General features: G+C 40.4%; 1 protein-coding gene across 2 annotated transcripts in view; it reads left to right on the forward strand.

The window, feature by feature from the left end:
- Nucleotides 1-20,037: 20,037 nt before the first annotated feature.
- tln1 (talin 1) overlaps nucleotides 20,038-21,829 on the forward strand; it is a 169,382-nt gene continuing 167,590 nt past the window's right edge. The window contains exon 1 of one of the 2 annotated variants that reach the window (XM_049603972.1): nucleotides 20,038-20,194. The gene's annotated coding sequence lies outside the window, so the exon portion shown is untranslated. The remainder of the gene's footprint in view (nucleotides 20,195-21,829) is intronic. The other variant, XM_049603973.1, reaches the window with a different exon arrangement.

Raw genomic sequence — 21,829 nt, forward strand, 5'->3', positions numbered from 1 at the left:
CTCTGTCTTCTTCTTTATCCTTAAAATGCCCAGCCCCTACTCACCCCTGTGCAGCAACTAAAACCGCAGGCTTATTTATTTGGCATGTATGGGGGCTATGCTATTGTTTTAGTGCCCTTGATTGCTTATATACTATGTTGAGCTGAACACCACTCACAGCTGGTATATAATTCAGTCTGATTATGTGTTTTTCAGACCCTGGTGAAGACCTAGAGTTGATATGTGCTGGTCTGTTAAATTGCCTTTGCTAAAAAGAATAAATATATAAAATTTTTCACCTGAAGAGGTAGTGTCTTGTTTTTTCTTTTTTTTTTTAACATGTTTTTTTTTTTTTTTTTACACCATTAAGACTTCCTGAATATAGTTTTTTTTCTACACTGTACAGTTATCAGACACTGTCCACTGTTCAATGGTCTGGGGCATACAATAGCACATAAAAAGGAAAAACCAAACAAAGTTTTGTTGTCTAATTTCAAGCAACAGTTTAATAAAGTAAGACAGGCACTTATATTGCAAGACTGTTGCATTTGTAGCGGAGATGAATACACAGCACCTGTAGTAACGTTGTGCTTAAAAATAAATTTTATTAATTTATCGAGCAACCAGTTGGTACAATTTTGGTTTGTTGATTTGTGTGCAGCCTTTAATTTTAAAGGGATAGTGCACCCAAAAATGAAAATTCACCCATTATCTACTCACCCATATGCCGATGGAGGCTCAGGTGAAGTTTTAGAGTCCTCACAACACTTGCGGAGATCCAAAGGGAGAGGGGGTACCAACACAACTCCACCTAATGGACGCTTACAGTGCCCCAGATTCAAACATTCAAAAACACATAATTGAAACCACAAAATATCTCCATACTGCTCGTCCATAGTGATCCAAGTGCTTGCGCGAGACCATGAGACATGGGCACCGTATTCATGTGTGTTCACGTGCTTTCGCTGGTCTCGCGCGCAAGCGTGCATACATGAACGTGGTGCACAGAGAGGCAGTTAGAGCTGCAGGCGACAATGAGGCTAACAACAGAGTTCAAATGAAGTTTTTCCAAACAACTTTTTATGTCAGGGCTTCAGGACACTTGGATTGAAAAAGGACTGGGTAGGCTACATTGTAATCTTGGTTCTCTGAGTGAGGGGATTATCTCCCACCCAGTAGTTATATCATAATTATGGGAATTATCCTCATCTGGGGTAATCAACATGGGACATTAATAATCTTTAAAACACACCACTTTACGTGGCCAGCATGCACCAGGATATAAAAGCCCCACTTTGCGCATGCACCCACTGGTTCATATTGATTGGAACAGGTACTGAGCGGCATTGAGCCTGGGAAGATAATCTCCTCACTCAGAGAACCAAGGTTACAATGTAACTGAACGTTCCCCATTGTATCGAGATTATCTCCCCACCCAGTTGTTATATCATAACTATCGGAACCCTTTAAGACACACCGCGAGGAGCCCCAGGAGACAGAGCAGATGCAGGTCCACATGCGCATTCAATGGTCAGTGACACAGCCAGACGCTGTGTGCCACTGTACCGATACCCAGGCGCCACCAGGCCCATGAGGTGGCTACACCTTGAGTCGAGTGAGCCTGCGCACCCACCTTGGTACTGGCTTGCCAGCCCCTCTGTAAGCCTGCTGAATTGTCTCCACGACCCAATGAGACAGCCTAACTTTCAACACTGGCTGGCCCTGACACTGGGCCTTAAAGCAGACAAAGAGTAGGTCTGTCTTTTTAAACGCTGCAGTGCGCTGGACATAAACCTTTAGGGCTCTAACAGGACAGAGATTTGAGTCTTTTTGATCCTCACTACCCTCCTTGGAGGAGTTGTAGGGTTGCAACTCCAACAACTGATTCCAGTGAAAGTCTGTGAGTACTTTGGCAGTTCTCCCACCCCATGGAAAAGTATAGTGGGCAATGGGCATTGTCCCTGGTTGTGAACAGGTCGGCCACAACACTGCCAAAGCGGTGCCAGATCTCTCCGACCACCTCTGGGTGCAGCCTCCAGTCCCTTGGACTTGGGCTTCCCCTGGAAGGTAGGTCCACCCCCTGGTTCACTAATCTGAGCATGTGCATAGCCCTGATGGACAGGAACTGTGTCCATGCCAGGTTTGGGTAGCCCAGGCCCCGTTGCCTGTTGACATATGCAGCTGCCACTGTGCTGTCAGTTCTTACTAGCACGTGTAGCCTTGTAGACTTGGAGAAAATGATGGAGGGCCAGGGGAATGGCTCTCAGTTCTAGAGCATTGATATGCTGGCCCTTCCAGCAGGTGCTCCAGACCCCACTGGTGCCCTGCCCTCGTGGAATGCGGCCTACCCCTCCAGGGACACATCTGTAGGGAGTACCTGACGACACAGTACTGGACCCAGCATACTCCCCCTCAAGATGCTGGCTGCGTCCTGCCACCACCTGAGGTCTGCACAAAGCTGTATGGTGACAAGCACCGCTGCCTACAGCTGTCTCTGCAGACAGAGCCCCAGGCTGAAGAGATGCCTCTGGACTGGATGTGTGTGTGTAGAAGAGCCAAAGAAAGAGGCAGGTCCTGATTGAAACCTGCCTCTCCTGTCACAGCATCACCAGCCCAGCTCTGGCATCCAGCCACATACCTAGAAACTGGGTGGCCTGTGCAGGCTGGAGACTGCACTTTTTCTCATTGATCCACAGTCCCAGACTCTGAATGTGATCCAACAGCACAGACACATGGTTGCTGCATTGCTCCTCTGTCTGTACACATATTAGCCAGTCATCTAAATAGTTCAGGATCCTGAGGTTCATAGACCACATCCATGCACTTGGAGCAGCATGACTGTGACAGCCAGAGATAGCGCCTGGCCACCCAAAAACTTGCCATAGCACTGCCAGTCGCTTCACCCTGCTCTCTCATGAGCTTTGGAAGAAGTGAGGAGACACATTGTAGCATTGTAGTTCAGCTATTAAAGCCATACCATACCCCTCATCTAGCTAGCCAACCAGATGGTGCTGGTACAGGGGACAAAAAGTGCACTCTTAGCTATAGCGACAGTGCTGCTAACGCAGCGCGCTGCCTCCCAACTAAGTCAGGCTCGAGCAAGGTGCTATGCTTTAACCGTGCATAAACAGACAGCTGCAATACACGGTTATGGCACCCCTCTCAATTGTTTCACTCCTTATTGTCAAAAAGAAGAAACAGCATTTAGCTATCCTCAAAAGGGACCTGCAAAGGCCAGCTCTCCAACCTTAACGAAGGTAAGTGGACAAAACGCTAAACTCCTCTTTCTTTTCTTTCTGCTCTCATGTCGACTCCGACAGGTGGAAATCAATGAATCAGTGGGTGCATGCGCAAGGTGGAGCTTTTTTAGCCTGGTGCATACTAGCCATGCAAAGTAGTGTGTCTTAAAGATTATTAATTTCTTACGTTGATTACCCCAGATGGGGATAATTCCCATAGTTATGATATAACTACTGGGTGGGGAGATAATCTTGATATGATAGAGAACTATCATGAATGAAATCAAGCCATTATTTGAGGCATAAATAAGCATTCAGCCACAAGATTGGAGAGGCAATCATGTTTTGGCAAGTTTCAAACTGCAGTTCATGAGCTGTAGGCCTTTTCTCTGCTTTAATTAGAACTGGTAAAAAGGACTGGATTGGTTCTGATCGGGAACTGTCCATTGGTCTGACAGCCCATTGGTTCGACATCCCATTGTTCCGACCATATTAAATCCATTGTTCCAAAGTCCGTTCCGAAATCATCATGATGCCCTGTGGTTAAGGTCTGGTTAGGTTTAGGCACAAAAACCACTTGGTTAGGGTCAGGAAAAGATCATGGTGTGGGTTAAAATGAAAAAGAAAGTGGCAAACATATAAGCCGTGAGCCTGCTCCGCCTCAAGCCTTTCCCAGCTGACCCAGAGCCCGTCGTGGCGCACCATACGCCCGCTGCGAGCCGTTCAGCACCGCGGACAGTCAGACTAATGGGATGTCGAACCAATGGGCTGTCGGACCAATGACATGGACCCGTTCTGATCTGGGGCTCAGAGCAGGTAAAATAATGCAGAATCATAAGAATAATTGCAAAAGAGATTAGTTTTTGACTTTATAACTCATGTTCATTACAGTCTAGTTTCCACATAGATGAATTTGGCGAGCGATTTGTGTATGCCGCCATCTTGCGGCGCCGCCATTGCTGCGGCGACATGTGTCAGTCATCAATTCATGATGCTGTCATTGTGACTGACTCTCTACAATGACAGCATCATGAATAGCTGGATTGATAATGTTAGACAGTGGCCTCCGGTAACTGATTAAGGTATCTTGAATGAGTACCGATTTTAATATAGAAATTAATCATTTGTTTGAGCGATAAGCAGAAAATATTAGAGTAATAGGGAGATAATAGACTGTGGCCCTGTCCAAATACCTGCACTTGTGCCCTGAGGTCTTCCCTGAAGTGCACTTGCCAAAAGTGCAGTTAGGGGCGTAAGTGCGCAAGGGATCAATGCTGTTTAAAAAGGAGAATTGGGACAGTTGCGTACACGTCACTTCCGTTTGGGTCCAGCTGGTCCGTCTCTTAGGAGACGAAACATGGCGTTAGAGGAAATAACGTTGTTCGCAGCACCGCTGCTGCAAATGACAAACAGATACAATCAGTGAATGATGAGGAGGATTAGTAGCCGCAGGAGAAGGTGGCATCGACATAAGATCCAAGTATTGATGCTGATGCCCAACCAACAGGTAAATTAAATTAAATTTTACTCTTGAATTTACCTGTTAATAATGTGTATATTAGCTGTAACATCTTTTTTTACTCTACCGTTAACGTAGCCTAGATTACTGTTATTACTATTAAAACGTTTTTTGCTTGGATAAATTGTGGTAAATTGTGATATAAAATAAACTATAAAGACATACAGTAATAAAATAATAATAATCAAAGACACAATCAAAACTGTAAAGTGATGTGGACTGTCATACAAACCTCCAGTCAACTGTAAACTGTATATTATTTCATTATAAATGCCCTGTCATGTATTATTAAGTCCACACAGCGTGTTGTTAGACTTTATGTTCCTCTAACGGTTGTTGTCAGTCGGAGTTAACGGCTCGCGGACATGTCAGTTACCGTTTGAAGATGGTGAGTTGTACCGGCCAGCTGTGAAGTGTTACGGCGTCACGACACTACGGAGGATTCTGGGTAAAATCCTTCAGCGAAGTGAGGTCTGATGCGCACTTTCGGAAGGGGTGCATTAAGGACGCAGGTTTGCACCCCTTGATAACAATAGAAGACAATTTGGACACCCTACGCACTTGCGCCCCTTAGCGGGAGCACACAATTAAGGGGCACAAGGGCGCAAGTGCGGGTATTTGGACAGGGTAATGTAATGTGTAATTTAACGTTAGCATACGTTACGTGTGCTGACGTTAGCAAGCTAGCAGCGTGACATTTAATCATTATGGACAGGCTACGTGACTAAAAACAACAACAACACGTGTTTGTGTTTTGTTTTAGGTATTCAAGAATATTTTATTTGTAGTGAACCACAGTGAAGTGTTGTGAACAGAACCCAGGTAGTCCAGTAAAACTCCTCCCTTAGTTCCGCCCCCTGCCCAGGTGCAGTATAAAAGGTCTCAGCTGGCTCAGTTCAGCCTTTTGCTGGTCCCTGGTGGTGGTTGCCTGCTTAAGGTGGTGAGTAGGGCCCCCATTTTGTGTTTTCTGGTTGCTTTAAAGTTGTTCCCCCCCAACTAACATTTGCCTTTTTGTGTTTTAGGCTCACCTGCTGTTGTTCTGTTTTGCTTTTGTTTTTGTTAAGTTTGCCTTTTCTTTTCCCTATTTCTTTTCCTTTTGGACCAGCTTCATCTGTTTTGGCCTTATTTACTTACTTTGCTAGGTTTACTTAAATAGGCTACATTTGTGTTTGACATCTTTCTTTGAGTGTATGTTTTGAGATATTGTTTAATTATCAATTGGGTTGTTGGTGTTGTTGTTTTTTGTTGTTGGTTTTGTTAACTTTTAATTCTCTTTGTTTCAGGAAGTGTCTTTTTGTTTTTTCAGTGCGGACTGGGTGTCCTCAGGTGGGAGGCTAGGCACCGTGGTGAGAACCTCACTCCTGTTGCATGCAAGTAGGTACTGGGGCTCTTTTAGTGCATGTTTTGTTGTAGTGTTTGTAGTGTTGCCCCCCAGACTAGTGAGATGGGGTACTTTTCCAGTAGTCTGCCCCCACTGAGGCCTCAGCCCACTGATTTTAGTTTATTATACTTATTTCACTAGTTTTAGTATTGTTATAGTTGGCTTCTTTTAGATTGTTTCTGTTAATAAAATATATTTTCTTGTACTTAACTGGTTTGCAATTTTTTCTTTCAGCAGTTCCAGTTTCCTTTTCTTTAGGTTTCCATTTCAGCATTAATAAATAAAAATATTTGTGTTATTTATCTACTGTCTCTGCCTCATCAGTCTCGACCATGTGCCCTTACAGAATTTGGTTTTCATATCCTGGGGTGCAAGTCCCCCAGTGGCGTTGTCGGTCCCTAAGTTAGTTTCCTTCCCTCCTTAGTCATTTCTATTTTTCCCCCTTATTTACATTTATAAAACTCCACTCGTTGCCACATATTGATCGCCTGGCCTCCGATGACCAGAAAAACGGCAATTACAGGTCTCTGATTGAGGGTCAAAATTACCTGAGCTCCGGATGGGTCGGGCAAATTTTACACTGCCTTTTAGACGACCATCACATCATATTGAAGGCGATCAATACTGATTGCCTTCAATATGACGTGATGGTCACGAAGCCTGTCCATAATGATTAAATGTCATGCTGCTAGCTTGCTAACATCAGCAAACGTAACATATGCTAACGTTATATTACACAGTGTTTAATGATACAGTCTATTATGTCCCTATTACTCTAATCTTTCCTGCTTAACGTTATCGCTCAAACAAATGATTAATTTCTACATTAATATCGGTACTCATTTAAGATACCTTCATCAGCTACCAGAGGCCACTGTCTAACATCATCAATCCAGCTATTCATGATGCTGTCATTGTAGAGAGTCAGTTCACAATAACAGCATAATGAATTGATGACTGACACATGACACCGCAGCAATGGCGGTGCCGCAAGATGGCGACATACACAAGTCGCTCGGCGAATTCGTCTATAAACAAGGATTTTAGACATACCAAATATGTAAACTAAGCACAAAATGCTGGTAGATTATTTCTTTGCTGTAACAATGCTTCTTGGCAATAAATCTTAAAACCGTTAGAAAGCATGTTTATTTCCCTTTTAAATGGTACCACATTTTTTAGGAACATGCATTTGTGGGATGAGCAACAGAGCTGAGTATGTGGGTTGCGCCTATGAAAAATTTGCCAGATCTCTGCCAGTGCCAAACAGCTTTTTTTTTTTTTTTTTTTTTTTGCTGTTACTAATGACTCTTGTTTTGAGCGTCTGGTACCCCCAAGTGTTGACAATCAGGTGCACCTGATTGAAATTAAATTCTACACCACTGGCAATCCCATATCTCCACAGTCTGGGACCTAACTCTATCCTTCAAGATGACAACACTTGCCCCCACAGAGTGGGATTTATCAGAGACTACCTCCAGAATTTGGGAGTGAAGAGGATGGAATGGTCTGCCAGCAGTCCTGACCTCAACCCCATTGAACACTTGTGGGATCAGCTTGGGCGTGCTGTTTGTGCCAGAGTGACCAACACAACCATGTTGGCTGACTTGCGGCAAATGCTGGCTGAAGAATGGGATGCCATCCCACAGCAGTGTATGACCAGGCTGGTGACCAGTATGAGGAGGAGGTGCCAGGCTGTTGTGATTGTGTATGGTTCTTCCACACGTTACTGAGGCTCCTGTTTTTTAAATGAATAAATTGTTAAATTGCCAATATGTCTTGTTTCTTCAGACTTCAATCATCCAATCCACCAAACAAGAATCAACAGCGAAAAAAAAAGCTGTTTTGCATTGGCAGAGAAGATTTGGCAAATTTTTCAAGGACGCAACCCACATACTCAGCTCTGCTGCTGTTCATCCCACAAACGCATGTTGCTTACAAATCATTTAAAAGGGAAATAAACAGGCTTTCCAACAGTATAAGCTTTATTGCCAAGAATCGTTGTTACAACAAAGAAATAATCTACCAAACACAATTTTCCTTACTTCTTGTGCTTACAGTTTCTAAACATTGGAAACAGCATTGCCTAATCATGCGCATGTCATGCCTGATTACAACATGAACTGAAAACACTTCTTTGGCCACAGCTGTGTTATTCGCTGACAACACTGAAAGTTTCACAGAGACATACATTTGCCATTACCATAGACAGAAATTGGTGTGTACTGTATTTGCACGGTATGATTGTTTGATCCAGAGAAAAGCAGCTATAAATGTATAGGGTAGTGTTGTCACGGTACCAAAATTGGGACCCACGGTACGATACCAGTTAAAGTATCACGGTTCTGAGTAGTATCACGATACCACAGCAAAAATTAGGCAGATGTGCCTTTTGCCATTTATAAAAAGATAAATCACTTTTCCATAGATACATCAATGATATTTCAATAGAATAAATTACTTACTGACTTATTCATACTTCAAAAACAGCATCAACAAGTGATTAACATAGGGAGGATCAAAATAAAATAAATAAATAAAATAAAAATCAACCAGTCACCCTCCTCCTCTGACAAGTTAAGAACAGTCCCTTAAGTGCGGTGAGGTTTGTGGACCGTTATCTGCCACAAAGAGAGAAATGTGGAGACTGTTTCTGTTTTTCGGAGTATTTTTTTCTGTTTTTCGGAGTAATTTATTTATTTATCTGTTTTTTTGTGTAATTTTTTCTGTTTTTCTGAGTAATATTTTTCCCTGTTTTTTGTGGTAATTTTTTTCTGTTTTTCATGGTGATTTTTTTTCTGGTTTTCGGGGTAATTTTTTTCTGTTTTTTGGGTGGGTTTTTTTTTTTCTGAACGAGGAGACGAGATACTTCAAAATCTCGCGAGAAGCTCCCACCTGGCACCTGCAAGTGACCCCTGCATCCATGGTGACTCCTGCTCATGGATGTATTTTGCATCCGTGCTCCTGCTCCTAGACAATTTCAACTACGGGATCAGTAAGGGTAAGGCACGGAATTAGATACACACAGGGTATGATAATCTAGCTATGTTTTCAACTACATCCTTCTAGTGTAGGTCTGTCACTCAATATAACAGGTTAGGTTAGTAATAGGTTGTAACAACGTTAGCTGACAAATTTGTGATGAGTAACAATGTCCAGCATGATGGAAGAAAACTGTTAGCTTAACATTACCTGACAACTGAAATCATGCCCATACACGTTTGTCAGCTAACTTGCACGGATGCAAAATACATCCATGAGCAGGAGTCACCATGGATGCAGGGGTCACTTGCAGGTGCCAGGTGGGAGCTGCTTGCGAGATTTTGAAGTATCTCGTCTTCTTGTTCAGGAAAAAAATTACCACTAAAAAACAGAAAAAATTACTCAGAAAAACAGGGCTTTTTTTTATTTGTCAAGTGAATGCAATACGCTTCCGTACAAATCTAGCCCACAAGTAAAAAGAAATAAATAATAACTTTCACTGCTTAAAGATACTCAATAGCTTAGCTAATACCTGAAATGTCACTGCAGCAGCATATTGAGTGCCAGGTTGCCAGCACGCGCCGTTATTGGCCAGCGCGCGCTGTTATTGGACGGGGCACGGACACTCACCCTCTTGCAATTGGTGGTACTGTGAGGAACCGTAGTACAATGGTACTCCAACATTATGATATCATGTGTACCGTGGTGTTTTAGTACCACGGTCTACCGTTGGTACCAGTATACCATGCAACACTAGTATAGGGTGAAGTCTGGTAATGTGGAACATCAGGTAAAATGGGACAAATAAGTTTTATATCTTGAGCTTTTTAAATATTAGCAGCCAGTCACTAAACATGTTATTCAGTTTTTGCCACAAATGTCCTTTACATGAAGGGCAAAGAGTCAAAAATCCACTGGTCCCGAAACTTGCAAGGAAAGTCAAGTGGCATATTGATTTTCACTCTTTGGTAATAAGAGTACAGCTGCTACAAAAGTAAGAGTGTAACACCAAAAATGGTTGTAGGATGTTGTATTTTGTGAAATGTTTATCATCAAAATATTTTCATCGTACACTTTAGTTTTTAAAGGAAAGGGTCCTGAGTGAGTACTGACAAAATGGGACAAAAAAATGGGACAAAAAAAACTCCAAACCCCAAAATGGGATATTTTTCTGAAATGAAAACAGTGTGTCTAGGCTATCAGGTGCCATAAAATTCTGACTAATGCAACTGTGTGCCACGCTGTAATATCACAGACATTTTTAGTTTTTTTGTTCTTGTCAGCTGCAGTAGTCAAGAATTACTCATAACTGTTACACAAGGAAGCACACATGTGCATTGTAGAAAATAGCCCCTTTAACACTGCCTGTTAAAGGTGGGAATATCGTACTGTTAGGCCACCTCGCTGTTCCATATATGAGGTACGATTGCGGAATTGGGGGACAGAGTTATTTTGCCTTAAAGCCGGCCTTGGAGGTGATAACAGCACTGAAACGATGTCTGTATTAACAGGACACCTGGCAGGATGGGACCATGGACAGGACCAGTGTGACGTTTTGATGACATGTTCATGGGTGCAGATCTGATGACAAGTTTGGGGGGGACAAAATCAGTTGTGATTTTTTTTAATTGCACGCATGCAAATCATGCCCACAGAGCGCTTGAGATTGCCAGCATATTTCACGATTTCATAGAGGCTCATCACCATCACCAAGTCATTCAAAAAGCACTACAAAGAGAATCATATGCTTACCTTTACTGTTTATTTCTCTTAAACAGCCAGTAGTACATGGAACCAGCCATCACCCTCCTTTTCACTGCTTCGCTGTTAGTTAATGCTACTTCTAGTTTCAGGGTCTCAGGCATGTTATGTCCACTCACGTTCTCATCTCTCGCCTCTCACGGATTCCCATTTCTCCTCATCCCTCATCTTCCCTTTCTCCCAGTATATAGGACTACTGTATACATTTGTTCAATTTCAATCATTTAAGCTATTTAGAACTGGGGGGGACAATTTGTGTTTTTCAGAATTTGGGGGGGACATGTCCCCCCCGTCCCCCCAGGGATCTGCACCCATGGACGTGTTATGTGTGCAACCCACCACAAAAGATTTAAAAAGCAGCTGATTACAATTAGTGGCAAACTCAGAGAAGCAGAACAGAGCCTGAAAATGCCTGCCACATTCACCACACCTGTCACAGGAGGAAGCATGTCAGATAATGTATTTAAGCACTGGGAAATGACTTATGTTTTTTTTTATTTTGGTTTAGGTGAAGGGCATGTAAATTTAAATGGTTGCATTTTGCATTTTGCATTTCACCACAGATTTCCAAAGAAAACATACCTTTCAAGTTTTGGGGATTTGCACCCCAAATTTTGGGGATTTACTGAATTTTGGTGATACATTTTTGGCAATTTTTAAATAAAACATGCAAATTTCTGCAATAATTTTTTGTGATTTTTTTTTTTTTTTTAAGAAAACATGCCTTTCAAAATGACACCATCTATCATAGTCAGAAACTGTAACAGAAATTATTGTTATGTTTTCACATATCCCCGTTCTTGGACACATTATGTGTGACAAACACTTCTGTAAAAAAAACAACTACAAAAAATAAAAATATAATCAAATCTGAGCTTAGAGCGACACTTACCTTTGTGGAAATTGTACGCTTTTCTTTGTTTAAGTTAAAATGCTATTAATAAGATGGCACACTAAAATGTAAGTGAATTCCACCAGAGATACAAACTCATAATTACACCATTCTCATATGGTTCCAAGAAACCATCCTGAGAATAGATCCGCCAGCAAGGGACATACAGCCCCGTGTTCAGCGTTTTTGTTGATAGCCAGGCCAGCACTCCGTGACTGAGAAGCTGAAGGAGAGGAGCAAGAGGCGCTTCGCTACTACCTCGGCAAATTTGAAAGCCTGCACTACTGCAGCATAACAAAGTCCCACTTTTTGAGCATAATGCAGGATCATGCATATGCAGCATCACGGGAGACAGAATCCTCATCGCCAAGAAAGCACAAAAGGGAATCAAAAAGGTAACGTGAGGGGCGAATTCAAAAAATGAGGGTCAACACTGGGGTAAGTTGAGCCAAAGGGTAAGTTGAGCCACCCCTTGTTGCTAGGAAACCGTAAATAAAATTGAGCATGTGACCAAATATTTAGGAGGAAGGCATTATTTTATGGAGTCTGTGAAGGTAAGAACCACATGAGTTAAGTGGTTAGAGATTTATGTCGAAAAAAGCATTTTTCATTCTTGAAAGTGAATTTAGTCTATCATAAGTTTCATGGGGATTGTGACCAAAATAGATAATTTTTAATTTGTTTGATACATTAATTGTGGTATCTATTAAGTACAAAATGAGGTAGTACAGCTAGCATGAAAGTGCACCATTTTAGCTGTGGGGGCTAATAAAGTCAATATGGTAGTTATGGGGTAAGTAGAGCAGTTTCAACAGGGGTAAGTTGAGCCGTAAGTTTCTAAGAGGCAAAGAGGGAGATGGCTCAACTTACCCCACTCCTATGCTCAACTTACCCCAGACACGGGGTAAGTTGTGCCACGAGACCACTTTTTTTGGACATGCTATATTATCAAAACAGTTATGTTTACACTCATTCTGTTTGTTTGTAGGGATGCACAACATCCTGAAATATATGCACATATATTAGTTAGCAACAAAACTATAATAGCCTTGATGTAGAGATCTTGAATATGAAAAGTGGCTCATCTTACCCTGGTCTCCCCTAGCCCTTCCCAGGTGGAAAGAGCTGCTGAAGGAGAAAGGTAATACAATCAAAGGCCAGCGCCGCTATCAGCGGCGCAGTGATGCGAGGAGAGGGATGAGGTGTGTGAGGTTCAGCCACTTGTCAGTTGTCAAAAGACAAGACATGATTGGTTTGTTTCGATTTACACCTGCCCCAACAGTCCTACGTTGTAAACACAGCATGGTGAGGAGGGGGTTTGTCAGCTCGCATCCGTGTGTCTGTGTAGGAGCCTGAATGAATACTCCATGAAGTATCGGATGACATGGTTTCATCATTGTTATCATAGCTTTTTGGTACACAGCGGATACCGTTGTTGCAATACACATTTGAAACAGTGAGGCGCTAGAGTGCGCTATCCGTTTGAATGCAATATAGACGAATTCGGCGAGCGATTTGTGTATGCCGCCATCTTGCGGCGGCGCCATTGCTGCAGTGACATGCGTCAGTCATCAATTCATGATGCTGTCATTGTGAACTGACTCTCCACAGTGACAGCATCATGAGATGGGGTCCGGCAAGATGGCGACCTGGACAGACGCTTCCTTCTGAGCTCCTCTATATCCCCGAGTACCGGACTTTAAATGAACTATTAAAACTTACTCATTTTCAGAACAAGAAGTGAAACATTTTTCTTGCGTCCGAAGCTTCAAAGGTAAGCTTACACCACCTAACGGCTAAGTAAGAGGACTCTATCGTACCTCCCGAAGCTGACACCGCTAGCAAAAAACTTTGCTAGCAACATGTGCTACAATGACCAAAAGAGACGCAAGAAGCCAGAAAAAAGGAACACTGCTAATGGACAGCATCCCAGACCACGCTTACGCAGGGTTGTGCACACCATTACCTTCCTCTCCTCTTAAAAGTCCCAACCCGAAAAAAATCTGCTCTGAAATGGAAGACGAAGCGGTCTCCAATGCTGACATCCTAAAAGCCATTAATAATTTGAATGACCGCTTTTCCAAGTTTGAGGAAAGGGTATTAAAAAACTCCGCTGAGATCGCGGCAGTGAAAGAAAACATGAAAAACCTAGAAATGCAGTGCAAAGGAACAGACGACTCCGTGAAGTCACTGAAAGACCAGTTCACCACCATACAAGAGAAACAAGATGATGCGGAAAGGTACAGCAGGAGGTGGAATCTCCGTCTCCTAAATCTCCCCGAGAAACAAAATGAGGACGTAAGAAGAGAAGTGCTGGAGATCATCACCCAGATAATCCCAGACGAGAAGAACAAGCTTGGATTTATGATCGACACAGTGCACAGAGTCGGACGACCACGAGAAAATCAAAGCACACGCCCCATCATCATACAGTTCACTATGCGCACCTTCAGATACAAGGTATGGAGAGCATCCCTCAACGCAGATGTCATGAAGGAAAAACAACTTCGGATGGCGGAAGATCTCACCTATCAGGAAAAACAATTCAGAAACAAACTTTGGCCTCTCGTCAAGCAAGCACGCATCGAGGGAAAAAAGACCAGATGGCAGGGACCTGTTGCCATTATTGACGGTGTTAGATTCATTGTGTAAGTCTGTATGTCTCTGGTTCAGATGTTCCATCTAAACTGAAATTAATGTGAAGCCCACGTTTTAGGTGACTTGTTTCCTATACTTGTTCATTATGTAGATAAGGCTTTATGCTCACTTCTTTGGTTATAAAAAGTTTAATGTTGTTCTCTAAGGTACTCAATACTCAGTGTTTAATACTTGGAAAGTATTCTCTAACTCTCTGACAGCCTCAGTTCAGAGTTCTGTTACTTCATAGTTTCATTAACAGACATCCATTTCATATATTTCATTACCTTTCTTATTTCCTTTCATGGCAGACTATTTTAGTTCTTTGAAAATAATATCTCTCAATGTTAATGGTATTCGTGATGTTACTAAAAGGAAATCGATTTTTATGTTTTGTAGACGAAAAAATGCTGATTTAATTTTCTTACAAGAGACTCATTCAGTTGAAAGTGATGTTAAGTTTTGGAAAGCACAGTGGGGTGACCAGTTTTTCTTTTGCCATTCCTCTCAACAGTCAGCAGGTGTAGCCATCCTCCTTAACAAATTCAGTGGTGATATAATTGAATCACTCATGTCAGATGAGGGTAGATGGATAATTTTGACACTTAAACTGAATAACTCCTATTTCATAGTTTGTAACTTGTATAGCCACAATTACCCTGCTCAAGCCAAGATTATGTTTACACAGCTCTGTGATAAACTAGCTGCTTTTAAAAACAAGTACAAGGAAGCACACTTTATCATTGGAGGTGACTTTAATGATGCTCCAAATGATCTCATCGACAGAATTCTGGCAAGAACAACCCAAAACTCAAGATTTAAGAGTACAGCCTTTATTTCTGAACAACTCTCAGTAATAGATATCTGGCGTTTTTTAAACCCAGACAAAAAAGAATTTACCTGGAGTAATGCTAACAGATCTTTGCAATCCAGAATTGACTTGTGGTTTATATCTCCCTCTAGTACACAATTTGTTGTGGAATCCTCACATGATTATGCCCCCTTATCAGATCATAATTTAATCACTATTCATTTAGTTGGGACTAAACAAAAGAGAAATAACTTGCGTGGATACTGGAAATTAAATATTAATCTGTTAAAAGACGAATTATTTTGTAATTTAGTAAACACAACTGCAAAAAAGATTTTTAGTAACAGTGTTTCAAGTCACACTCAAAAATGGGAATATTTTAAATTCAAAGTTAGAGAATTAGCAATACAACGTAGCAAAGAAATAAAGAAAAATAACATAGCTAAAGAATTCAGTATCATGAACGAACTTAATACCTTATTACTGAAAGCTTCTCTATCAGAAGAAGAACAAATTAAAATGAAAAAACTAAAAGAAGACATAGACAACTTATATATTGATATGGCTAAAGGAGCTTTCATAAGATCCAGAGCAAAATGGCTGGAGCAAGGGGAGAAAAATTCTAGTTATTTCTTTGCTTTAGAGAAACGAAACCGTAAAAGAAATAATATAGTTACTCTTAAGATTAATGACAACGTAACCACCAACATTTCGGATATTTCAAAATATGTAAGCTCATTCTACAGCAATATTTACAAGTCTAATTTTCAAATTAATGATTGTGAAAAATTTATCAATTTAATTAAAAATCACCCCTACCATTTCAGAGCAATTTAAACAAAATTGTGAGGAACCCATCACAAATCTTGAAATCTCGGAGGCAATTAAATCTATGAGTAAAGGGAAGTCGCCTGGCATTGATGGAATTCCAGTTGAATTTTATCATCATTTTTGGAGCATCATTGAAAGCCCTTTAATGGAACTATTTAAAGAATGTTTGAGTAAAAAGGAGATGTCCACCACCATGAAACAGGGTCTAATAACCCTAATTCCCAAACCAGACAAAGACCACTTATTAATAGAAAACTGGAGACCCATCACACTCCTAAACTCTGACTATAAGATTTTCTCTACAATTTTTGCTAAACGTTTAAAAAAGGGTCTTACTGAGATCATAAGTGAAACTCAGACAGGTTTTATGACCAATTGTCACATTAGCTCTAACATAAGACTTGTTCTTGACCTATTGGATTACTCTAATTATATTGAATCTGAAGCCCTCATAGTCTTCCTCGATTTCTATAAGGCATTCGATACTGTAGAACACAGTTTCTTAGTTAAAGCGCTCCAAATTTTTGGTTTTGGTCAAAACTTTATTTCAACAGTTGAAATGTTTTATAAGAACATTGACAGTAGTGTTATGCTTTATCCAAACACAACACCAAGATTCCCGGTTATGAGATCTGTTAGGGTTGTCCTATCTCACCTTTTTTGTTTCTGATTGTTGTTGAATTACTTTCATTACACATTCTCCATGATCCAGTCCTTAAAGGTTTATCTATTTTTGGTAAAGAAATAAGAATGACTCAACTAGCTGATGACACTGCCTTATTTCTAAGGGATAAACAACAGATTGAACATGCTATATCCCTAATAGACATGTTTTCAGCTGCATCAGGTCTAAAACTGAACAAATCTAAATGTGAAATCTTGTGCTTATTTCAGACTGGAGACAAAACCTTGCATGACATGCCTGTTAAAAATAGTGTTAAATATCTTGGAATTCATATTTGTAAGGACCCGATGGAACGACAGCTTCTCAACTTCTCTCCCAAAATAAACAAAACCAAAACCATTTTAAACATGTGGCTCCAAAGAGACCTCTCCATCATGGGAAGGATCCTATTAACCAAAACAGAAGGAGTGTCACGCTTTGTCTACCCTGCTCTCTCTCTTAGTCTTCCGGACTCAACATGCAAAGACATTAATAACATCTTCATTAACTTCGTTTGGAAAAACAAACATCACCACCTGAAGAAGGAGATTTTGTCTGGACCCAAAGCGGAGGGGGGCTTCGAACTCTTGGACTTTAAAGACTTGAATTATACATTTAAGGTGAAATGGTTAAAAGAATGTTTGAAAGCACCCAAGTCTTTATGGTATTTCATCCCTCACAATATATTCAAAGAAGTGGGAGGTCTACATTTTTTGTTATTATGTAATTATAATGTTTCTAAACTTCCTTTATGTCTGTCTAAATTTTATCAACAAGCTTTGTTGGCATGGAAATTGTGCTATTCACATAATTTCTCTCCTCACAAAACAATAATATGGAACAACGAGAATATTACTAAAGGGAACAAGTCTCTCTATTTTCAAAACTGGGTTGAAAAGAACATAATACTCATGAAACACCTTTTTAACAATGAAGGTCAATTAATGTCCTATGAAGCATTTCTTCAGAAACAAACATTTCCTGTCAAACCCAAGGAATATAGATCTGTGGTTAATTCTATTCCTAGTGGTTTGATAGAACTAATGAAAAGATATAATAATCAGCACGAGATTCTTAACCCTCAATGTACACTTTACATAAATGGCATTCAATTTATGAGTTACAAATGTACCAACAAACATATTAGGGAATGCTTTTATAACAAAAGAAAGATAACACCGCGTGGAAAGGTTTTTTGGAATTCTCAAATTAAAGACATAAATTGGCGTAGAGCATGGCTTGTCCCCTTTAAATTCCTATTATCTAACAAAATTAGAGAACTACATCTTAAATTGTTACACAACATCTATCCAACAAATCTATACATTTCTAGATTCTCAGATGCTGATGATAAATGCACTTTTTGTAAAGCTGAAACTGAAAATATAATTCACTTATTTTATAAATGTTCAATTTGTGTTACTTTTTGGAAAGACTTGGAGAAATTTCTGTTTAACAAAACAACAGTTGAGTTTCGATTTGATGAGAAAAATATTATTTTTGGTTTTTCTCCTCAAAATAATAAGTATAACATTGTGAACCTTTTTATCTTAATGGGTAAATTTCACATTCATAAAGCCAAGATGTCAAAAGCAATCCCGTCATTTACATTATTTTTAATTGAATTGAAACTTTATTTTGAGTCTCTGAAATATATAGAAAATAACAAGAAAGGCTTATTTGCTCTTCAATTTTATTCGGAATACCTTGATTGAGTTTGTCTGCCACTTTATGTAAATTTTTACTTTTCTAACTTTTGTGTTTGATTCATTATTTATTCGTTTCATTTTTGAGCCTTACTCCACTTTCTTTTCTCTTCTTTCTTTTTCTTTCTATTCCTGTTTTATTATATTAATTTGCCTTGATTTGGAAATGTCTGATTGTTTGTATATACTTTATTCCTGTTATTATTCCTTGTTCACTGTTGAATTTAAATAAAGCTTTAAAAAAAAAAAAAAAAAAAAGACAGCATCATGAATAGCTGGATTGATGATGATGATGATGGCCTCCGGTAACTGATGAAGGTATCTTAAATGAGCACCGATTTTAATTTAGAAATTAATCATGTGTTTGAGCGATAAGCAGGAAAGATTAGAGTAATAGGGAGATAACAGACTGTATCATTAAACGCTGTGTAATATAACGTTAGCATACGTTACGTGTGCTGACGTTAGCAAGCTAGCAGCGTGACATTTAATCATTATGGACAGGCTACGTGACTGAAAACAACAACAACACGTGTTTGTGTTGTGTTTTAGGTATTCAAGAATATTTTATTGATCGCCTGGCCTCCGATGACCAGAAAAACGGCAATTACAGGTCTCTGATTGAGGGTCAAAATTACCTGAGCTCCGGATGGGTCGGGCAAATTTTACACTGCCTTTTAGACGACCATCACATCATATTGAAAGCGATCAATATTGATCGCTACTGTCACGTAGCCTGTCCATAATGATTAAATGTCACGCTGCTAGCTTGCTAACGTCAGCACACGTAATGTATGCTAACGTTATATTACACAGTGTTTAATGATACAGTCTGTTACCTCCCTATTACTCTAATCTTTCCTGCTTGTCGTTCAAACAAATGATTAATTTCTATATTAATATCGGTACTCATTTAAGATACCTTCATCAGTTACCGGAGGCCACTGTCTAACATCATCAATCCAGCTATTCATGATGCTGTCACTGTAGAGAGACAGTTCACAATGACAGCATAATGAATTGATGACTGACACAAGACACCGCAGCAATGGCGGCGCCGCAAGATGGCGGCATACACAAGTCGCTCGCCGAATTCGTCTATATGATATCAGTGTTAGATGGGAGAAATCCTACACACTGTGGCTTTAAGATAGGGATATTTCATCAGAATCACATAGTTCTACATCTCGCTTAAAATTTTGCCAAAAATAAACCATTTGGATGAATTAACAAGCATGCATGACAAGATTTAAAAAAACAAGGCTTTTTCAACTTTCCAACAAGGGCTTTTTTATCGTCAACTTTTGCTTTAAAACATCAAAAGGTAAGTTTTAAAAATCTAAAAACTCATTTATGGTGCAAGGAGGGTCATACATTTTCCACCAGTCACTCAGGGAGGCTCAAGGAAAAATATTTGTAGGTTCAGGGAGGGTCAAAATAAAAACAGCGTTTTTTTTTTTTTTTTGTTAACAAAAATCCTTTTGGATGGGTCCATGTTAGACTTGTGCCGTAGGTAAGTCGTTGCCTGAACAGTTGTTAAGAGCCAAAGCCGCAGGCAGCAGTACACTCAGATCTCCACAGCAGAGCGACACCGCCCCACTGCAGGGCGTCACAGCCATCCTGGGTGGAGTTTAAGCAGTAGCACTGCGCAGAGCGGATAGGGAGGGGAACTGAGAAAAGTCGCTATCTGGCTTTTACCCGTTGCAAAAGCTTGCAAAAGTGAAATACCTTTTAATATTTCGGTTTGTCAAAGTCCGAGGGGCCGCCGGCGGGAGTGGATTCACGCGCTCAGGTCAGACTGAATGTTTCTAACTTTGAAAAGTTTCCACCATTCTAGCAAGAAGTCCTTGACGTCATCAGAGACTCGATGTGGAAGCGAGAAAACTTAGTAAAAGTACGCAGACACGGGCCTGCTATAGACGCAGCCCGAACCGCTGTGTATGTGAAAACCCACTGGGTACTTACCGTTAATACAGATAGGAAACACCGTGTTGTTGAGTAATAGGCGCCACACAGACAGACAGACAGGCAGACAGACAGCGAAATATGCCTTCCCCTACATACCCAGCTGAAGGTCTTGTTGATTATGTCTCTGCTCTATCAAGAAACATGTATTGTATTGGAGTCGCAGTGGAATCTGTTCGGGCGTCTGGCATTCTGGTGACGGCTGTGTGTGTTAGTCCACAATACTGAGAAATGTTGTTGCTCTGTACAGGTTCCGTATTTTAAAGAGCTAATTGCATAGAGACCACCTCTGCTGACCTACATCAGCTTCATAACTCTCATTGTGTAGCTCCTCAGACTAGCTGACCTGAGACCTTCTATCATTTCTTTGAGTTGTGCTTCAACAAAGTTGAGTGCTGGGCGTGTTGGGCAGCCAGCAGACAACCAAGAAAGAAAATGTAGCCTCTGGGTGTAAATTCTTACACCACTGTGTTGTGGTGTGCGACACAGTGGAGGAATTTGCATGGAGATGTTTACTTTGTGTTTTAAACTTGAGTTAATAGTAGCATATAAGGCAGGTTTGTATGTGGAAAAACTCCAAAAGCCACAGTAAGCCTGGTATGGGAGGAATCTGTGAGGCCTAATAGCAGTTCGTACTCAGTGTTGCAGGGCGTGCTACATGCTGGCACATGATATGACCGCCTTCGTGCAATATAAGGACATTTTCGCACATGTCCAAAAACTATAATCTTGTGGTAATTCTGGCCCAAAACCAACACCAGGATTTAAAATGTCATGCACGAGCCTTGCATGTCTGCTACCAGTTGACCCATAATACTGTAATCTTATTGTTAGTGTAATAGATGGAGATGATTAATGAGGAACTTGACCCATATTCAGAAGCCATATATTTTATTCCTATGGTCTAAGTCCAAAAATATTAGTAAACATAAACAACTCTCACAAATTAGTGATGCACAGTAGTTTTTTCTTTTGCCATATTTGATGTGTCAATATGTAAAAACTAATTTGACTGATAACCAAAGCCGATACTGATATATCCACTTTCTGCTCCAACTAATTTTAGTGTTCATCAGGTCTTTTCTATAGTGTAATTGAAATCATATTTTGCATGCATACTTTTATCCTGATAGCCCACCCGTAGATGGCGATATAAAATAGAATGCTTTGCAATGTTTGTAATATTCATTCATTGTGCAAAATAAGAAAAAGCATGTTGGCTGACTCTCATAGTTTGTTTTTAAGCCAATATCAGCCTTACTGATGGCGTGTTGATATTATTGTGCATCCCTATTCCAAATCCAAAATCTAGAGTGCTGAAGCTGAAATTTTTGATGTTGTAGGGCAGTGGTTCCCAACTGGTGGGTTCTTGTCCAGAAGTTTTGTCACTGGTCAGTTGTGAATGGACTTCAAGTGACTTGCGAAGGTGTCAAGTTTGTAAAAAACCAAAAAAACCAAAAAA

The sequence above is a fragment of the Epinephelus fuscoguttatus genome, linkage group LG18 (genome assembly GCF_011397635.1).
Source record: "Epinephelus fuscoguttatus linkage group LG18, E.fuscoguttatus.final_Chr_v1".
Lineage (NCBI taxonomy): Eukaryota > Metazoa > Chordata > Actinopteri > Perciformes > Serranidae > Epinephelus > Epinephelus fuscoguttatus.